At 37.0% G+C, this 14,815-nt stretch overlaps 1 pseudogene; it reads right to left on the bottom strand.

Annotated features, from left to right (window-relative positions):
• Positions 1-1,398: 1,398 nt before the first annotated feature.
• Positions 1,399-14,541, bottom strand: LOC124899608 (annotated as a pseudogene).
• Positions 14,542-14,815: the final 274 nt, after the last annotated feature.

Below are 14,815 nucleotides of genomic sequence, written 5' to 3'. Positions count from 1 at the left end.
GAAGTAAGCCCTTAATTTATCAACAAAGGATGTCACTTTAATACTCTTATACTCCAATTACATTCGCATACCATACATATTCATATAATATCCCCCAACACAACCTCGGCTTCATTTCACCTTCCAATCAACATACACAAAAAGAAATGAGCAATAGACATACACAATCATAAATTCAGTGGTGTATCACCACATCCATCTTCTATAATTCAATACAAACTAATCACACCTTTTCTCAATATCAACCGGGCATCCCACACACAAAACAGTCCGCAACAACACCCAATCGTCCTTTAATAGCAACCCAATATGTGCAATCCTCTATCAACACATGTATATAGAAAAAGGACAAAAGTGGACAGCAACCATACCTTGATTTACTTGGTATTTTAGTGTCTTCATGTGTATTTCATCAATAGCTTAATCCCTTCACACATACATCAAAAGAGAAAAGAGAAATCCCTTAATAACTAAGAACAATGGATTGCCCAAACTTATAGAGAGGGCTGTCCGGAAATTAATCTTAAAGAACACATAGTTTCCATGGTACAAGCTATAGTTTCCATGGTACAAGCTCATGAATTGTTCACTTAAATTTAGCTTGGAAGGAAGGTCAATCCCAAGAACCCTTGTGGAATTATAGGGTTGTTTCATAGACAAGAGAGAACAAGAGAGAAAAAACTAGAAAGCTGGAAATTTTGTCTAAGTTAAAATGAGAAAAATTGCTGATTTCAATCCATAAATAGGAGCTGCTCTTGGACGAATTTATTGACTAATTTTGGGCCATATTTTGTCAATTAATTGATGTATACACTTGTCCAATATATTGGGCCTTTGTGGATCAAAAACTATTGGGCCTTAGCTACCAATTTTTCCTCCTTTTCTTCTCTTTAACTTGGTATTTGGCAGATTTGAGTATTAGGTCTCTTTTCTCCATTTTCTTTCTCATTAAATTAATTTGGGCTCAAATGAGTACATTAATATAAGGCCTAATCTAATACATGGTCTTGATCCCATTAACTTGTTCCAAATAGCTCAAGTAAGTGATCCACCTACTAGCTTAAGTAAGTCAAGAAAGCACCTTAACAAAATACTCAATTTTTAGTTCTTAACTCTTTAATCTAACTTAAAATTTGTATATACTTGGTCACATTAAACCACATGGGAAGTATTTAGAACTCCATCTACACCACAAAGATATATCAAGTTCCATATAAATAGAACAAGTACACATAAAAATATGAGGTGTTACATCCTTCCCCCCTTTAGAACATTCGTCCTCGAATGTTAGCATAATTATCCAACCGAAACAAGTTCAAGCCTAAGGTTAATATTCCTATCATCACACAGTACTTATATATATATATATATATATATATATATATAAACACTTACTTTTTATTGCTCTAATTCATCATCATGGACTTTCTCTTCGTATTTGAATAGATGAGGGTATTTGGATTTCATTGCTTCCTCAGTTTCCCATGTGATCTCCTCCACTTGCTGGTTTCTCCAAAGTACTTTTACAAATGCTATTTCTTTATTCCTTATATTCTTAACTTGTCGATCTAGAATGGAAATAGGTATTTCCTCATAGGTGAGATTTTTGGTAACTTGTACGTCTTCAGTAGAAGTGATATGTGATGGATCTCCGATGCACTTTCAAAACATTGAGACATGAAATACCGGATGTACTGCTGAGAGCTCTTGGGGTAGCTCTAACTCATATGCGACCTGGCCAAACCTCCGAATAATCTTATATGGGCCTATATAACGTGGACTTAGTTTCCCTTTCTTACCAAATCTCATCACCCCTTTCATTGGTGATACCTTCAAGAATACCCAATCACCTATAGAAAACTCTAGCCCTCTTCTTCTAATATCTGTATATGACTTGTGTCGACTTTGGGCTGTTTCCATCCGCTGTTGAATTAGTTTAACCTTTTCCATAGCTTGATAAACAAGATCTGGTCCGAACAAGGCAGTTTCACCCACTTTAAACCATCCAATTAGTGATCTACACTTTCTTACATACAAAGATTTATATGGTGCCATTTTGATACTTGAATGATAGCTATTGTTGTAGGCAAACTCGATAAGAGGCAAATGATCATCCCAGCTACCCTTAAAGTCTAATACACAAGCTCGTAGCATATCTTCAAGTGTTTGAATGGTACATTTTGCTTGTCCATTTGTTTGAGGGTGAAAAGTTGTACTCAGATTCACTTGTGTTCCCAAATTCCTCTGAAAAGACATCCAAAAATTTGTAGTAAATTGGGCTCCCCGATCTGATATAATAGAGATTGGCACTCCGTGTAGTCAAACTATCTCTTTAATGTACAATTTCGCATACTCTTCAACTGTGTAAGTGGTCTTTACTGGTAGGAAGTGTGAGGATTTGGTAAGCCTATCAACTATCACCCATATGGAATCAAACTTTCGAGATGTACAAGGCAAACCAGTGACGAAATCCATGTTGATCATGTCCCACTTCCAAATTGGAAGATCTATGCATTGCATATAACCCCCAGGCTTCTAGTGCTCTACTTTAACTCTTTAACAATTTGGACATTCGGCTATAAATTCTGCAATGTTCTTCTTCATGTCACTCCACCAATATATTTCTTTCAAATCTTGATACATCTTAGTTGACCCTGGATGAATGGAATACCTCAAACGATGTGCCTCTATCATAATCATCTTTCTTAGCCCGTCTACATTAGGCACACATAATCTATTTTGGCACTGAAGTACTCCTTCTCGCGTAAGCTCAAATGCCTTAGTCATACCACATTGTACATTCTCCTTAAGCTGTAATAAAATTGTATCTACATATTGCTTCTCTTTTACTTCAGCTACTAATGAAGATTTTGCTGCATTATGCATAATAAGCCCCTCATCTGGAGTTTCAAGAAGGCGAACCCCCAAATTAGCTAGTTGGTGGAGATCTTTAATCATCCCTTTACTTTCTATAGACGCTATCATAGCCTTACAACTTAGTGCATCAGGTACCACATTTGCTTTCCCTGGATGATACAAGATATCAACATCACAGTCTTTTAATAGTTTAAGCTACCTCCGTTGCCTCAAATTTAGATCCTTCTGGCTAAATATATATTGGAAACTCTTATGATCAGCATATATGTCAACATGAATCCCATACAAGTAGTGGCACCATATCTTTAAAGCAAATATAACTACTGCTAGCTCGAGATCGTGTGTAGGATAGTTTTTCTCACGTGGCCACAATTGCCTGGAGGCATATGCTATTACTTTACCATGCTGCATCAATACACATCCTAATCCAATTCTTGAAGCATCACAATACATTGCATACCCTTCTGTGCCTTCTGGAACTACCAATACGGGTGTAGAAGTCAACTTATTCTTCAGATCTTGGAAACTCCTTTCACAGGCATCATTCCATTGAAACTTGGATGCTTTGTGTATTAGCTTGGTTAAAGGTGCAGAAATTGAAGAAAAATCTTCAACAAACCTTCTATAATAACCTGCCAACCCAAGAAAACTATGAATCTCCATAGGCGTTGTGGGCTTTGTCCAACTCTTCACGGCTTCTATCTTTTGAGTATCAACCTTTTTTCCTTCACTAGATACAATATGACCCAAGAATGCCACCGATTTTAACCAAAACTCACATTTAGAGAACTTTGCATATAGCTTGCGATCACGAAGAATCTACAATACCTGTCATAAATGATTGCCATGGTCCTCTTCTGATCTGAAATAAACTAGAATATCATCTATAAAAACTATAACGAACACATCTAAGAATGGCTTAAACACTCTATTCATCAAATCCATAAAATCTGCGGGTGCATTTGTTAGCCCAAATGACATGACTAGGAACTCATAATGACCGTACCATGTTTGGAAAGCTATCTTAGATATATCCTTCTCTTTGACCCTCACTTGGTGGTAACCTGAGCTCAAATCAATCTTTGAGAAGCACTTGGTGCCTTGTAACTGATCAAATAAATCATCAATTCTTGGGAGGGGATATTTATTTTTATTAGTCACCTTATTCAGTTGCCGTTAGTCAATACACATTCTCAATGAACCATCTTTCTTACACAAAAATAACACTAGTGCGCCCCAGGGGAACATACTAGGCCTTATGAATCCTTTCTCTAGCAAGTCTTTCAATTTCTCTTTCAATTCTCGTAATTCTGTCGGGGCCATTCTATACGGGGGAACTGAGATTGGTTGGGTGCCTGGAATCACATCAATACCAAACTCCACTTCTCGTTCAGGAGGCAAACCTAGAAGCTCTTCAGGAAATACATCAGGAAATTCATTTACCACCGGAATAATTTGAAGAGTTGGTGGCTCCTCATCTGTATCCTTCACTCTAACGAGATGATATATGTAACCTTTGGAAATAATTCTTTTTGCCTTAAAATAAGAAATAAATTTACCTATTGGCGCACCAATATTACCTCTCCATTCAAGGACTGCATCCTTTGGAAAATGGAAATACACCCTTTTAGTTCGGCATTCTACTGTGGCATAACAAGACGCAACCCAGTCCATACCCATTATAACATCAAAATCTACCATTTCTGTAACACCCCGTATTCAAGTACATATATTGGCGTATTCAAGTACGTGTATTGGTCTTATTTATATGGAATTAATTTTATTTTATTTTATTTATACCGGAATTTGCCCGTAGATGGTTCCATACGAAGGTTATTGAATAAGCTTTCCAACAATATAAAGATTTCCAAAAACGGATAGGTTTCGGATATAATCGAGCATGTTCGAAACTATAAAACGGCGGCCGGGATATTGGGAATAGTAAATGTGCAGGAAAATTTCCTGCACACAAACTACTGAGGTCAGCTATTTTTTTGGGTCAACTTTGAACAATTATAACTCCCTTAATATAATGAATTGGGAGATCTTCCACCTATAAAAAGAAAGATCTTTGAATCTTCTTTCCAATGCAATTGGTTTCATCCAAATCCGACATCTGAGTAATGAGTTATACTCGTTTTACTTCAGCCTCTCAAAACAGATTTTTAGGGTCAACTTCAAACAATCATAACTCCTTGTACAGGACGAACTGGGTGGCCTACTTTATATTAAATGAAATCCCTTTGAATTATCTTTCCAACGATACCAATTACACCCAAATCTAATATCGGAGAAAAGAGTTATGGTCGATTTACTTTAGCCTATCAAAATAGTCCACCATGGACATATTCAGATTTACTTAAATTTTAAGGGCAATATGGTCATTTTCCATCACCTCATGGACGAAAATTGGTCATTATATACATATACTTAGCCTCATATCCATCATTTATCATCCAAATTATTGAATAATAAGAAACCCTAGCCTAAGTTCAACTCCAATTATCTTGTGATTCAACTGTAGAAAATCCAAATTGATTCTGTAGTTGTGTTCACCGTCTCGAGGGCTTCGAGAATCACCCCTTATTTGTGCCAACAGAACTTCAAAATCAAAAGGGCCATTTTATGGTAAGGATGTAAATTATGTTGGTGTTATTTATATGGATATGTATATATATATATGCATATGAGCATAAGAAGTATGTTATTTGATTGTTGTTGAAAGATGATTAGAAATGATGTTGAATTATTCTTGTGCATAGTTGGATTATGTTGAATTGTGAAGGGATTTGGTGTGATGATGTGGTATTGAAATGATGATTATATATATATATACACATAAACTGATTGTTCAAGTTGGTTTTTGGAATGCTTTGCAAATATTGGTTGTATGGAATTATGGAAGAGAATTGTGGTGTTGGGTTGCTAATACTAGATGCCAAACATTTCATTGTAGATAAGTGATTTGTAAAGGCGGGAAGTTGTGTTGAATTGGTATCCGAATCTACAACGAGGTATGTAAAGCATACTCAAACGATGTTCTTTGGCATGAAAACACCAATATTCCATCAAGTAAGATTCCGAGGTTGTCCAAAAACATGTATTGTTCTACATTACCAACGAAGTTGTTTCCATTCTATAAAGTGTCAAAATGTTTCATTGATATACCGAAAGGCTCCTATTTCATTGTTGTGATATTGATGATTCCGAAACACATTGTTGATGTACCAATGAGTCTTTATTACATCGTTATTGTATAGAAAGTCTATTACTTGGTTCCTATTGATGTATCATTATTCCAAAGGTACTATATTGGCATGAACACTAATGTAATAATCTCAAAAGCTTTTGAACTAAGTTATTGGAAAGATCTCTTATGTGTGTTACTTGATATACGTGTGGGTGGTAGCTCCGGGGCTTAAGCCTAGCATGGGCCGATCCCGATATTTGATATGATTACAGTTGATATGTACTGGGGGCAGCCTAATGGTCACAGTATGGTACAGTATTGATTATTGTTAGGTGGTTGGAGGTTCGGGAGGAGGAGGTAATGGCGAATGATAATTGTAAAGAATGAAATGAACGAATGTATACCATTCCATAAATGTGTTTGAATTCAAGAACCCAATTCAGATTAATGATAAGATAATGTACATGATCCTAAAAGTGTTTATGAAGTGTGGTTCACTTCTATTATGATTTATTCACTTGCGTCTGATTTTCTTGATCCCCCATACCACATATGATTATTTACAGCTTTACATACTCAGTACATATTTCGTACTGGCGTCCCTCACGGGGGACCTGCATTTCATGCTGCAGGCACAGGTGCTTCAGCTCATTCACAACATAGATAGGAGATAGGAGCCAGGTCATACAGCTATTGTTGGTGAGCTCCAGTTTGCTTCGGAGCTTTCCGAGTCGGTCCCTTATGTTTTGTTATTGTACAGGAGTCATGTGTGGGCGGGGATTTGTCCCGACCCTAGTTATGCCATGTATATCCTAGAGGCTTTGTAGACATAAGGAAGGGTAAAGTCATGAAAGTTTATATAGTGATGTTATATTTGTATATGTGGTGGCCCCGATGGCCAAGTATTATATACATATATATATATATATATATTTGTGTGTGTTGTGCTGATACAGGTAATTAGACCCTTCTATATGCAACGAAGTGCTGTCCAAATTTTTGGTGACATGTAAGTGAAAGTACAGGTATTTGAATGGGTTCTCCCGGGCCTTCTTGGCTTCAGGTGCCAGTCCGGCCCGATGGGATTTTGGGGCGTGACAATTTCCATCTCAACAAGATCAGCCATCGTATCACGACCACAAATAGTTATAATACAATTTCGATAAACCCTTCAAGCTATAATGGATTCCCTAACAAGCATAGACACTTCCAATGGCTTAGCTAGCAATTCTGGTGTTCTTTTGAACTTTCCAGCAACCAATGGAGTGACATATGATAAGGTAGAACCAGGATAAATTAATTCATATACGTCAAGTGAAAAGATAGACAATGTACCTGTAGCCACATCTGGAGAAGCCTCTAAATTTTTTCGATCCGCTAGAGCATACATACGATTCTGAACTCCACTAGAACTAGTTGCTCCTTTATCACCCCTAACACGACCCATAGGTTGTGCACCCCTACCTGAATAAGGTACCGATGATGATAATCCAATGGCTGATCCAGTAGGTCGTGCCATACCACCTATGCCCCTTTGTGGGCATTCTCTCATCATATACCCCGACATACCACACCAAAAGCAAGCATTTGTCCCGAACTGACATGCACCTAAATGAATCTTTCCACATTGTTTGCATGGCTGTCGAGGAGGTCTTAATTGGCTCATACTTCCTTGCCCTTGATACTCCACTGTTCGTGAACTTTGACTCTTACTTTTTTTCCCAAATTGATTACCTTTGGACCCTTGAAACTGTAGTGGAGCACTAGCTGCAGAATAAGAAGATAATGGCCTAAGTGGTCTATTAGAAAATCGAGGCCTAAAATCTCCTTGGGATGCCATAAACTGCCCCTTAGATCTATCCCTCTTGGAATATTCTCTTTCTAATTCTTGTGTTCTTCTCCTTTGCTTCTGATCATCCATCTTTTGTGCAAAAGCTTGTATCCTTACTATGTCCATGTCTTTGTTCAAAGCAGCAATAGTACAATCTCTAACCAAATATGGATCCAACCTATCCACATATTGATGAACTCTATCACCCACAATAGCTACAACATTAGCAGCATACCTAGACAAGGAGTTAAATCGGAGGTTGTACTCCCTCACGCTCATATTTCCCTGGCGAAGATTCAAGAACTGATCTGCATAGGCCTGTCGAATCTCGAATGGAAGGTAATGATCAAGGAATGCCTCATTGAACTCTTTCCAAGTAGCTGAGGGTGCATCGATACCTCTAGATCTTTTCCAGTCTTTGTACCAAAATATAGCCTCCCCTTTGAATATATATGTTGCTAACTCAACTGTATCCTTACCTGATATATGCATAACATCTAGAGACCTTTGGATTCGATCAATGAAGTCCTGTGGGTCTTCATTAATATCTGATCCGATGAAGGCGGGAGGATCCAACTTAAGAAAGTCTTGCGTCCGAAGGCTAGCTGCCCTATCTGCACCACAAGAACCTGTAGTAGGAATGGCTTGCCCTTGATCTTGTCCAGCAACTATACGAGCCAAAAGTTGCACCGCATTTCTAAGATCTTGATCAGTAGCATTAATAGGTGGCTCTGAGGATGTGGTTCTTCTCCTTTTTAGCTCTTCTGGAGTGGAAGAAGTTTCTGATACATACTCAGCTTGAGCCTCACTTTGATTAGTTTGTATAGGTGGTGTCTTGCTAGTTCCTTCTCCGACAGCCATATCTATTCGCTTTCCTATACTCTTACTCCTCGTAACCGGCATCCTTACTATAATAAGAGAAACAAAAAGATTCAATGGTTAAATATGACTTTATCTACAACATGGGCTCTATTGAACGATCTAAGATATGAAGAAAAGAGACAATCCCTAAATGTCTCATTACCTCATGTTTATAGATGTGGTGCACAACACACGCATAAACAAGACTCTACGTAGAGACGGCTTTGTAGACTCCCTAGGATAACTCGCTCTGATACCACTTTTTTCATGCCTCAAATCCTATTGGGGTGGATAGGCACCTGTACCCGTGAAGGCCCGAGAGAACCAACCTATAACCTTGGAATTCACATGCATGCAACTATAATAGGCAAAGGTTTTGCCATATATGGATATAATGCCTTAATGAAAAAAAAAAATATAAATGACAAGCCCTAAAACTATATACATAATAGACTTGGCCGTTGGGGCCATAACATCTACAAGATAACACACTACCATGCTTAACTTTACATTGGTCTACAAAGCCTCTAGACGATACACAAAATTTAGCTAAGGTCGGTACAACCCCCCCCCCCCATACTAGTAACTTTTATACAATACCAAAAATATATGGAACCAACTCGGAAAGCCCCGAAGCAAACTGGAGCTCACCAATAGCAGATAGATATCCTGGGCTCCTACTGAGGAGGCGTGTTTGTCGAAGCACCTGTTCCTGTAGCATGAAATATAAGCCCCCCCCCCCCCCATAAGGAGAGTCAGTACGAAAAAAATGTATTGAGTATGCAAGGCGGAAAAGTAATAATACATGACATAAAGGCTCAATAAAAATATGGAACAAGTGTAAGAATAGTGCTAGTAGACCACATTTACATTTACTTGTGGAACAGGGTACATTACATTTCTTTCTTCGTTTTACCTTCTTACTTCATTATCTTTCTAATCCATATGATACAAATGACCAGCTGATCAGTGGTAAATAATAAATTAGGATCAGCCCATGCTAGGCTTATGCCCCTGAGCTGCCACCTACATATAAAGTATCGGGATCGGCCCATGCTAGGCTTATGCCCCTGAGCTGCCACCTACATATAAAGTATCGGGATCGGCCCATGCTAGGCTTATGCCCCTGAGCTGCCACCCATTTTACAGATTTTCGTTAGTTTAATTAGCCTTTTGATATTGTTACTTCGGTGTTCATAACCTTATGGTACCTTGAAACAATGATCTATCAATAAGAGATATGTAAATAGGCAATCAATGCAATAACAATGAAGTAAGGAGTTGTTGGCACACTAGTGAAGTGTTTAGGAGCTAAAAATAACACATGGGTCTTATTTGAGTAATGTAACGCCCCAAAATCGGGTCTCGAGCATCACACGGTGCTTAGGATCACAAGTGACCCCAAGCTAACCCTTCTACTGGCATAACTCATAAGCAACTGAACAAAAAGTATAAATCTATACAAATCTGTGGAAAATAACTCTTTTCTGAATATGATAGATACAAACCTAAATTTACAAGATTACAACTCTGCTTTTACAACCAAAACTGAAATGGAATACATCAACTTCTACTGACTGTTTATGAAGCCTCTACTAGTACTGACTGTAGGTAGCCGGGTCATAACTCCCGACTAACCTAACTCAATACGACTGAATAAAGAAAATATAACACTTCTCGAACTGTATAACTAACTCAAACCCTTGAATCAAAATGACTCATCACCTGCTGACTGGATGCCGCGAACTGACTGGATCTGAAGATGTACAATATACCTTGTACCTATATTTTGAGAAAATATATACCACATACGAATATGTGGGTCAGTACCATGGAAACGTACCGAGCATATGGGGGTGCAATGCATATATAAAATAATATCTTAATATCATCACAGTTTATAAAATTATGCATGCTGATATAAATGACTCACTTAGCTTGAATTAAAATCATCATAATCATAAGAGAGTAAAATATATCAGGTTAAACATGTGAGTCATCATAATAAATCTCAATTCACTTCCATCTCGATTCCAAATCATCAAAGCAATCAAATCTCATAACAATTCTCTTTGGAATATATGTTCATTAAATCTTTCGAAAACAATGACTTTCTCAAACTTAGTCTTTCAAACAAATATGTTTTCATCTCAGATAGAAGAATAAGAGTTTTCATATTAGATAAGAGAATACACACACACACATTGGGAGATCTCATAACCGATATAAACCATGTGAGCCACATGGAGTCCAACGTACAACCCACGTTGGGCAGAGCCATCCTATCCTTGCCATCGGAGTAGGACTATAAGTATCAAATCCAAAAACTAGTGATCACTATACATAATCAGCCTCAACTCCGGCTCCTATGGGGGCACGCAGTTCTAGGGAAGTACCAATACAGCTATACCTCCCACTCGATGCTAAAGACTACTCTCGGACTTAGCTCAGATCTTTTCAAAGATAATCCACCACAAAATAATTCAGTAATTCACAACGGGAGCCATCATGCTACCTCTTTTTCATAATAAATCAAAATATGGATTTCTTTTCTCATCTCGGTTTCAAAAACAACCCTTTTTACAACCAAAAGGTCAAAGCTTCTTTATCATCTCAAATTATTTAAACTCAAGGTGTTTATAACACATGATTTTCTCAAAATAATAATATCAAATAGGGTTCCAAAAACCCATACATCAATATCATAAAACCTTCCAAAGTTTCATACTTTATGACATAAGCACAAAAATAATCACTTAAAACTTAAAATTTCAGCTTTATAATCATACATCTTGGTAAAGAAAATTAGTTTTGGAATTCAAATCTCATTGTGCTTATAGCACATAATTTCTCAAAGTACAATCCCAATTAGGACTCAAGGTCTCATACATCAAAATCATATTAAATTTTCCCAAGATTCATGCTTTTCATCATAAATATATATAACTTACTTTAAAATCTGAAAAATTCAGCTTTATGTACAAAAATGTCATCATTCTCATTCAATTCAACTTCCAAAACATAGAGAGTATAATAATCTCATGTAAAACCATATAGGGTATAAATTCATGCTTCAAATTCATATCAAAACATGAAAAATCATGTATATTCATAAAAGAAAAGTCAATTTGGGCACAAGAACGAAAGGGTGTTCTTGTTGAAAAATCCCACATACCTTAAACTTGTAGCTTTGAATGAACTCTTGACCTTGGGACTCTATTTGTGAAAATAATGAGTGTTTCTTGTAGCCCTCGGAATGGGGATTCCGAATCTCGAAGAATTATTGAAAACTCATGGTTGAATCTTGAATATTTGAATTTTTAGGTTGAAACCCTAATGAATGTTCTTGGTAATTTTGAGAGAAAGTAAACTTATTTTGGTGTTATGGGAGTTTAATGCTGTGTTATAGACATATATAGGGGTGTTTTTGGCACTTGAAAGTGAGGTATGCAGCGCACAACCCATGGCAGACCTTAAGGTATGAGTCACACACCTTATGGCAGACATTTAAGTATGCCTCGCACTCCCAATCGCACACATTTGATTGGGCGGTGCATTACCCATCGCACACCCTTACTGCCTCTCACGAAAATGGGCACAACTCTTCTCTCGGGTATCGAATTTTTGGAAAATTGGTATCGTTGGAAAGATAATTCAATTATCTACAATTTGATAGATATTGGGATGAAAATTTTCAATGTATATTAATAAATATACACGTTTGAAATTGACCCTTGTAGAATCAAATGTCAAACTTTGGATGGATCAATTGGTCTTAGCTCAACCTTGTTCTATGTCATTGCTATAAATATTTTCCACCTCTAAAATACTCCATAGACTAGTATAATGATCATTCAACTTGTATTCACATGAGAATTACTTGTATTAGAACTTAGACGCACAGGAACGACGGTTAGAATTCTAGAACGAAAATACAGGGTATTACAAGTAACCGGAGAAATTTTGAAATTTACTAGTGAAAATAGGTATGTAGGATAGGTAGAAAGCATGTATCGAGGTGGGTTAATACATTATAGAGTGGGAATAAGTTCATTAGTAACATGGGATATCATAGGTGCTATTATGTAGCACGTCTTTTTGGATGACCTTGGAAGCTTACTCGATGGAACAAGTATCCGTTTTCATGCCAAGAGTTCAAAATAGAGTATGCCTTACATACCTGGTTGTAAAACTCCAATACCATCTCAACTCAACTTCCTGCACTTTTAGATTACTTATCTACAATGAAATATATGGCAAACTAATATTAGCAACCAAATGTCACATTTTGGCTATTTAACTTCACCAAACTAGTGGCTGGAAAGTAATCCCTTAATTTATCAACAAAGGATGTCACTTTAACCCTCTTATACTCCAATTACAGCCACATACCATACATATTCATATAATATCTCCCGACACAACCTCGTCTTCATTTCACCTTCCAATCAACACACACAAAACGAAATGAGCAATAGACATACACCATCATAAATTCAGTGGTGTATCACCACATCCATCTTCTATAATTCAATACAAACTAATCACACATTTTTTCAATAGCAACCGGGCAGCCCACAACACAAACACACAAAATAGTCCGCAACAACACCCAATCGTCCTTTAATAGCACAACCCAATATATGCAATCCTCTATCAACACATGTATATGGGAAAAGGACAAAAGTGGACAGCAACCATACCTTGATTTCCTTGGTATTTTAGTTTCTTAATGTTTATTTACTCAATATCTTAATTCCTTCACACATACATCAAAAGAGAAAAGAGAAATCCCTTAATAACTAAGAACAATGGATTGCCCAAACTTATAGAGAGAGCTGTCCGAAAATTAATCTTAAAGAACTCATAGTTTTCATGGTACAAGCTCATGAATTGTTCACTTACCTTTAGCTTGGAAGGAAGGTAAATCCCAAGAACCCTTGTGGAATTATAGGGTTGTTTCATAGCCAAGAGAGAACAAGAGAGAAAAACCTAGAAAGCTGGAAATTTTGTCTAAGTTAAAATGAGAAAAATTGCTGATTTCAATCCATAAATAGGAGCTGCTCTTGGACGAATTTATTGACTAATTTTGGGCCATATTTTGTCAAGTAATTGATGTATACACTTTCCCAATATATTGGGCCTTTGTGGATCAAAAACTATTAGGCCTTAGCTACCAATTTTTCCTCCTTTTCTTCTCTTTAACTTGGTATTTGACAGATTTGAGTATTGAGCCTCTTTTCTCCATTTTCTTTCTCTTTTTTGGGCTCAAATGAGTACATTAATATAAGGACTAATCTGATACATGGTCTTGATCCCATTAACTTGGTCCAAATAGCTCAAGTAAGTGATCCACCTATTAGCTTAAGTAAGTCAAGAAAGCACCTTAACAAAATGCTCAATTTTTAGTTCTTAACTCTTTAATCTAACTTAAAATTTGTATATACTTGGTCACATTAAACCACATGGGAAGTATTTAGAACTCCATCTACACCACAAAGATATATTAAGTTCCATATAAATAGAACAAGTACACACAAAAATATGGGGTGTTACATTGATGTGGTTGATTCAAGTAGAAAGGGGTCTGACTTGGCTTATGTCCTTGGTCAATCACGACAGCAGATATATCTTCCTTATTCTTCTTGTTCCCGTTGATATAACCATATTGAATTGCTTTGCTTGCAGCTTGCAAAGTCGTATAGTCTTGGATTCTCCCCGACTTAATCCCATCTTCCAAGATTTCTCCCATTCTAACGACTTCCATGAACTTTTTCCCCATCATGGTTATCATTTTTTTCATAATACAAACTGTTATCTTGTCATTCAATGAAAGTGGCAGTCATTTCACCTTCACTCATTGGTGGTTGGACTTTAGCTGCTTTTGCCCTCCATCGCAGTTCATACTCGCGAAATGTCTCAGTTGGTTTCTTTTTCAACTTGGACAAGTAGAACCTGTCTGGTGTAATTTTAGTGTTGAATTTGAACTGATCCATAAAGTCTTGCGCAATATCGTTCCACCCATGCCATTTACGAAGATCCTGTTATGTGTACCA

Source organism: Capsicum annuum, chromosome 6, assembly GCF_002878395.1.
Source record: "Capsicum annuum cultivar UCD-10X-F1 chromosome 6, UCD10Xv1.1, whole genome shotgun sequence".
NCBI lineage: Eukaryota > Viridiplantae > Streptophyta > Magnoliopsida > Solanales > Solanaceae > Capsicum > Capsicum annuum.
This window is presented reverse-complemented; position numbering and strand designations above follow the sequence as displayed.